Source organism: Montipora foliosa, chromosome 3 (genome assembly GCF_036669935.1).
Source record: "Montipora foliosa isolate CH-2021 chromosome 3, ASM3666993v2, whole genome shotgun sequence".
Taxonomy (NCBI): domain Eukaryota; kingdom Metazoa; phylum Cnidaria; class Anthozoa; order Scleractinia; family Acroporidae; genus Montipora; species Montipora foliosa.
Genome location: NC_090871.1, coordinates 42,365,202 through 42,372,701, shown reverse-complemented (window position 1 = coordinate 42,372,701; position 7,500 = coordinate 42,365,202). Strand labels below are relative to the sequence as shown.

Sequence of the window (7,500 nt, the reverse complement as noted above, 5' to 3'; positions counted from 1 at the left end):
CATATTCCAAGAAATAACTCAGTGCTAACAAATGGTGTAAGCATGTTTGTGCTTGCAGCCTGGTGGAGGGTTATAATTTCATCCTCTACACCATGAAATTGCGTGACCAAGCACAATGGTTCTTTTTGTGTGACGATACCTAAAACCATGGGCAGCCTGCATGTTCACCTAATGCACTGACCACCTTTGCCTCATGCAGTAGACTTCTCCTTGCTCTCTCTTTGCCTTCTGTGGTGTTATTGTGCGTCATTTTCTTAACAATCACATCAATACCTCGATAACGCGCGCGATAACACTCTCCGTAACTTCCTCTCCCAACTACACGTTCTGAGAGGTATTCAATGTGATCAGGGTTTAGTTCCTTAAGATCTGCCTTAGCATCCTTACTAGTCATGCATCCCTTTCTTACTGGTCGAGGATCTCGATGGAATTTTGAATGTCGTGGTTTACTTGTATTAACTGGTTCAATGAACCCAACTTTTCTGCTCCGTGACACTTGCAATATCAGAGCTCCTCTTGAATAGGATTTTCGTGGTTGCCTGGCATTGCTCGGGAAATCAGTTGTTTCTGGAAGAGGAGAGGAACGCTTCTTTTGATCCATTCTTGTATCCGTATTGTATCGTAAAGGTGCACGATCAGAGGATAAAAAACAAGAAGGGAAACCTAATGGAGAACGTCCTTGAGGTCAGCTGTGGAAAAGGACGGGATAATGTCCACTACGCTTTGGTAAGCTCTGATTCACACGTTTGCTTTTGATAATAGAGAGATTTAGCATCGCGTTTATGGCCAACGGCAAACGACAGGCTGCCGCTAGACATAAAACCATGAAAATTATCCTATAGTAGGAGGCAATTTCTCTGTTTTTTATACTTGCTCGATAGCTGTGACTAACGGGCAAAAGATAAAAAAAGCAAATGACATTGTTTCAGCCTGCAGGTTTGCCGTTCAAGGGTACCCAACGAGCAAAAGTAAGCAAAATGCCTTTGAGAGACATTTCTAGGCTCCTTGTAATGTTTAAAGACTATCTAAAGAAATGTTTTTATCATTTATAATAATTTGATCTGTTCGGATATTGGTAAAGCCGGATATCGTAGCTGACGAAAATTTTAGGAAAGGATGTCTTTATTTCAGAAATTGCTATTGCGAATCTTTTAGATGATGTTTTAGTAAAGAGATCTTCAGTTGTTTGGCAACGTAGAATCGAAATTCTTAGAACAGTTTGGGTCTTCCGAAGACCTATTTCACCGAAGATTATCGATTCGTGCATCTGGCCGTTTGCCGTAAACGCCATTAATGTGCGAGCGAGCAATGTCAAAACTTGCCCATTTTGTTTTGGGAACGTTTGCTTCTTACTTGGCGCACAAGAAGAAAACCAGCGACTAGACTGTTCATACTCTTTCGGTTATGCTAAATGGACTGGCGTCTGAGCTATGTTCAGCGACCATAGGTTTTTCCTTTGCCGTATCTATTCGATTTTTGCCCAGAGTTAAGTGTTCCACGCCAAAAAAAGGCTTGTAAACCACATCGCCCTAAGATAACTGAATTACATAAATTCGCCTTCGTTCGCATATCGAATATTTTATATTCACTCAACAGGTTACCTTCAAAGACACTTTATGTCAAAGTGGAAAATATGATATCAACCTGTCCCTGGCAGATGTTATGGCTGAAAAAAACGATTTTAGTAGAAAGTTCATCGGCAAGATGTCTTCCGCCAAGGACTTTGCGGCAACCTTTAACCGCATTAGAAATGATAGCCTCGCCGGTCCAAGTGCGCCAAGGACACGTCCCTCCAGTGTCACGGTTGTTTGTGGCGAACCTTTAACGAAGACGATGCCGTTGAAATGAAAACACCTGAAAAAAAGACCAAAAATGGACGGAAAAGGAGAGCTGTCCTGGTCCCTGAAGGTGCCGAGCTTACCTCTCCTGAGAAAGTGGTGCGGCCGAATACAGTTGACGAGGAAATCGAGGCTTATTATATCGGTAAGCAAAATACGAGATCAGAAGAAAGAGAATAGTAATGCGTTTCTGCGCTCGATAAAGAACATGAACGCCAGGTCTTGAAATTTATCCTCTGTAATTGGTTAATGCAGTTCAAAATAAGTGATGGTTGAATCTATCTAAACGTTAGACGGTTTTCTACTGCAATGCCAGCACGCTTTATTAAGGTACAAAAATAGGACGCAGGGTCTGCTAACTGTGTAGCATAGATGATAATGATCGATTGGGAATAAGTTTGTGCCAGAAATGCTTTGAAAAGCCAGACGTTTCGACACCTACTATTCCCTACTCTGAGCTGTAAAAGATCTGGTGTGTTCCTTTAGAGAGAAGGCGCTTTTTGCATACACAGGCAACATAACGCATGTCGAGAATTACTCTTCAGTCCTATGAACTTATTTGTGACTGTAGCCGGTATAATACAATTAATACTCGCTTAAAGTCGATTTTTCTTATAGGCCTTATCACGGTTTTCGACGCCATCTTGACGGGTAGGCAAAGCGGTCAGAAATTACAGTGTTTGTATGGGAATCCGATAGCAAATAACTTCTTCCAAAATTGAATTTTACACAATTTGTGAATCAAAACGTTAAAATACTAGGTAGAAGATTGTATTCACCAAGTTTGAAGGATGTAGCTTTCCTATAAGTCGCTGAGCTCTTTTTTTTAATTTACCCTACATTAGTCTTAAAATTTTTTCCCGCGAACTGCGTCTAGACGTTTGTCTACCCAGCCAAATTTACATACAAATGTGTGGAAAATTCAAAAACTTAACTGAGTGTCTTCTAGCCAAGCTACATACTTCAAACTTGGTGAATACAATCTTCTACCTCGTATTTTAACGTTGCTCTTCAAAAGCAAGCTAATCTTTCTAGCGGAGAAACAGAGAGTATTGTTTGATGGCGGTGTGCATCTTTGGTGGTATCATCATGATTGACTTGCTCGCAAATCGACTTCTTGTAGGATCAAGGGCACGCAACGAGCAAATTAAACCAAAAGCCTTTGAGAGACATTTCTAGGCTCATTGTAATGTATAAAGACTGCCTAAAGAGATGATTTTACAACCTAGAAAATTTTTATCTGTTCGGATATCTCAGCTGAAAATTAAAGTGTCTGAAAATTGTAGGGAATGATATCTTCTGAAATTGTTAGCCGAACATTACCTTCCAAGAACTTTAACTGAACCATTTGCTCATTTGTTACCGGGAGTACATTACTGAGTTTTTACTTCTCTTTTCATCGATATGGAAGCTCGAAATAGTTTCATTTGATAGTTACGTAAGCAAAAAGAAATTCAAAGGAAATCGCGAAATTCTAGCCAGACTTGCAAGGCATGGGTCGCACTTGGGAAACATTTTCGGAATATGTGTTTACTTTGTGGAAAAAATCTGTCATCAGTTCACATTACTAAGTGCGACGCCAAGTTTTCCATTTGGAATTTTTTTGGAAAATCGGCAAAACATCATAGTGCCTGTAGTGCTTAGGTGGGGCAGGCAGATTTTGGAAAACTCGAGCTAAACAATAGGAATCATGGCGGTAACTGTCAACGCTTGTCAATGAAACGTGATCGAAATTTTCGCGCTTTTGTTAGGGATAGGCACAGTTTTCATTATCCTTCCCAATTTCAAGGTTTTTATGGACTATACAAGCAAGCCGACCTAGGACATCGAACCTCGGCCACAGTCATTCACAACCCCAAGGTTTTAACGTAGTCTTGGCAAGCAAGCCCTTCAGTCGTGTTCATCGTCTTCTTCATCGTTTCGTTTCCTGGGGTTGCTGATCTTTAGGAAACTGACAAACGATCTTATGAAAAGTGGACGAACGAATAAGAGGAAGTGTTGATTAGCATAAAAAGTAGCATAATCACTGCAACAGTTATAAATAAGGCTTCATCGGGACGCATGTTGCTTGAAATGATAACGAAGTATTTTCTCAGTGAAATACTATTCCACTCTTGAGTCACTTATGAGTAACTCTACTAGTGCGACCCTACAATGTTGACCAGAAGTTCTCATTTCCGATTACGGTTTCGAATTTGTGAAGTTTTTTTGTGATCGGCAAAGTTGAAAACTTTTCCCAAGTGAGACCTATGTCTTCGTTAGATTTCACGCCTGAATGGTCGCCAATTTCATCCCGGTCAACCGGGATCATGTGAAGAGGCCCTGAGGCTCGCTGAAAGCTCGCGCTCGCACATTATACATTCAACATGTCGGGACAGCAAGGCTGGAATAAAGCATGTGCGCAATGTGATTCCCTGTTGCTTTTTTTGGTTCGACACACTAATTCATGAATGTGAATAAAAATATTTTCAGCATAACGCCGATAGCGAAATAAGAATATTCGGGCTAGACATAATTTGTCACTCTTAACACCGATGCTGCTTGAGCATCAAGTCGAGTTATGAAAAAGAAAGGAAGTGATTTACGTCATATTGCTTTGCGGCAGGTCAAATTATTCTAAATATTTTCTTCTGATAAGAAGCGATTTCGTCGAACACTTTAATACAGAGATTACTATTAAGCTAACATGACGTTACGATGACTTCATGTCATCATTCTCAGACGTTAGGGAAATTGAGGTATGAAGTTGTATAAGTAAATCGAAACATGGGAATTGATGCATTGGAGTGAAACTACAGAAAAATTAAACAAAGACTTTCGCGCGAATGGAGTCCCATTCGTCCGTTTTCAGTTGAATTAACAGCATTTCGAAAATTAGACACTAAGGCTTCCCAAGGCACTTCTTTAGTGCTTTGAAGTATTCGCGAAGGTTTAAACTGGTCTGGCATTAGGGCCGTTTATACGAGAGAAAATAAGCCGCAGCAAGCTTACATAAAAAGCAAACACCCCGTATAAATGGTACAAAATCTACGATCATGGCTTTCTCAAGCAGCGGCGTATCCTGGCCTGGGAGTTTATACTCGTATAAATAGTTCCTTTCGCGTATTATGTTCGCCGTGGCCAGAGTAAGCTGCGGCTTATTTTCTCTCGTATAAACGGCCCTATTGTGTTCATCTTTGAGATGTTAACCGATAACCCAAAAACTTAACTCTCAAGCGGACTGCATTCGCACGAAAGTCTGCACTTTCGTTCCTGTGCGTCAATCCTCATGTTTCAATTTTATACCACTTCACACCTAAATTTCTGTACATGTGTACTCGCCACTTATTTTAGCTTCTTTCCTTTTTTGAATGATGACATGAAGTCATCGAAACGTCATGTTATATTATCGTTAATCTTTTTAAAATCAAAATTCTTCTGAGAGTAAGTGCGCCCACAAACGAGCAAACAATGTTTGCGCACCAAGGGAACACTTCGGGAACCTATGTTTCCGCCACAATGTTTCCTCATTTAGCTTCACCTCAATTAATTCAGAAATGAGAATACCCCAGGAGCCGCACTTTGGTTGAAAACTACGGTCAACATTTTGTTGGCTAACATGTTAAAGCTTTTAGCGCCATCCAGGGCGTGGAAGTAAAACAAATCCTAGTCGCCTCATGCTCTGCAATCCAGCCGGGATATTCTACAGTCTGATGGGTCACTTGCATCGCAGATGTTTAACGTGAACAAATAACTTGCAAGTAATAAATAAAACACTTTACAATTATCCATAAAAGACAGATTTTGCGGCACATCTTTTTAACCATCTAACTTTCCATTCACTTTTGCTGATACCTTAACCTGATCGCCGTCCATGTCATAGGTCAATTTAGCATGAAAGTGTCCAGTTTAAAGGAATGCCCCTAAGAAATGGCTAGACAGAAAGCTGGATGATGGGAGAGTAGAGGAGATCGTGAAGAGCATCCTGTCCAATCCTGCAGCAATGCGCAATGCCCAACCGTGGCTAGGTATAGCGGATATCTCTGTTGCAGATGCCATGAAGGACATACAGCTCATAAAGGGAGCAAACGTGCAACTGATTGGTGGTCTCCACCGGCATGCCGCTTGTAAAAAGGTATATTGGGCAAATGCCTCTAAAAGTTAAATTTTTTGAAAATCACACTATGACGAACTGTATTTGATCGTTATGGGGACGTTAGTACTTTAGGAAAAGGAATGAGTGCACCAAAAATTGGGTATCCTTGAAATGTCATGGCAAACAGGGTGCATTCAGACTTGTAGCTCTTGTCCAGAGACGGATAAATAACTATTTACTATGGGATGGGGTTTGTACGTCAACATTGAAGGGCAATTACCAATTGAAGTAGCGACTCAGCAGAGCCATTAACATAGGTGTTGGTAGGCTCCACTGTGAGTGTTTGATTCTGTTTGGTTTCGTGCTTCAGGTCATGCCTATGTTGAGTGATGAGTGTACGAAGCAAATAAATAAAATTTGGGTCAACATCTATGACAACAGCCTTTCGGATGAGCAGGTTTGCCGACTTGCTGCAAAACACAATACAAATAACACCGGTAGTACGCAAACCAAGTGGCTACAAAGAGTAATGTCTTGCAGACAATGGCTGTACCAAATGGAATCAAAAGATGTCGACCATGACGAGACACCTGCAGCCACAACGAAATGGAAGAAGGCGTGCCAAAATATGTATCTAGAAACGGAAAAAGTAAGTAGTTATGTTATTACACTACCATCAAAAGCATCTGACACCGAGATCACAACTTTCTATTCCCTTTTTCTATTATTCCACTACACACCACAATTCCGAAGATACAGGTTGAGCCTTAGGTCATTAGAGCCCATTGAGTTTCCACAAATAAATAAAAATTGATCAACAATGATTGGATCGCACAATGGATGATCGTTTGAGATCAATCTTCTATTCTTCAAGATGTGAACACCTTAAACCCACGTTACAGGCAGCGCTGCTTCCTGAGGCAACGTGGGAGCTACTGTGCGAAGTTGGGCGATTGTTCGACAACGGCAGCCTTAAGGGCTTCAAGAAACAAAAGCCATCGAGACGGCGTATAGCTCCACCTCAGCTGACCCAGAATCAGGTCGGCATAAGCCGTTATATATAACAATTAATCAAATAACAGTTAATTCCTTTTGCAAAACCATAAACCTTTAAATTTGGTGTAACTGTATAACAACTATCACACTTTCCTTTGGTGGTATCTCTGAGAGCCAAAGAGCCACAACGTAATACAAGGTGCACACCATTGAATGGGTAACCCGTGATACCATACACCAACCAAGAGATTTAGGATTGAGTTCATTTGTTGATGTAACACACAGACAATTTCGAAACATCGGCTGGGATGAAGAGCACTATTACTAGAGGTAGTAAACAATTTTCGAACGCATTAACTGAAGCTGCACCCTTCCCGGCATTTCACGTCCCTACGACATTTTCACAATACACTTCTTAAACGGTTTCTATTTTTTTCAGGTGGGAATGCCACTTCAGGGTCTCGAGGATTCAACAAAAAGAGATCTTCTGGGGAAAGTTGCCAAACGGCAGCTCTCACTAAAGGAAATGAGAGAGGCTGCTGAGAGCGTGAAGCAGAAAAGAAACGTAATCAGAGCCTTTCAGAAATTTAC

The 7,500-nt window shown here is 40.9% G+C and overlaps 1 pseudogene; it reads right to left on the bottom strand.

Annotated features, from left to right (window-relative positions):
- Positions 1-601, bottom strand: part of LOC137995874 (uncharacterized) — a 989-nt pseudogene extending 388 nt beyond the window's left edge.
- Between the last annotated feature and the right edge of the window lie 6,899 nt (positions 602-7,500).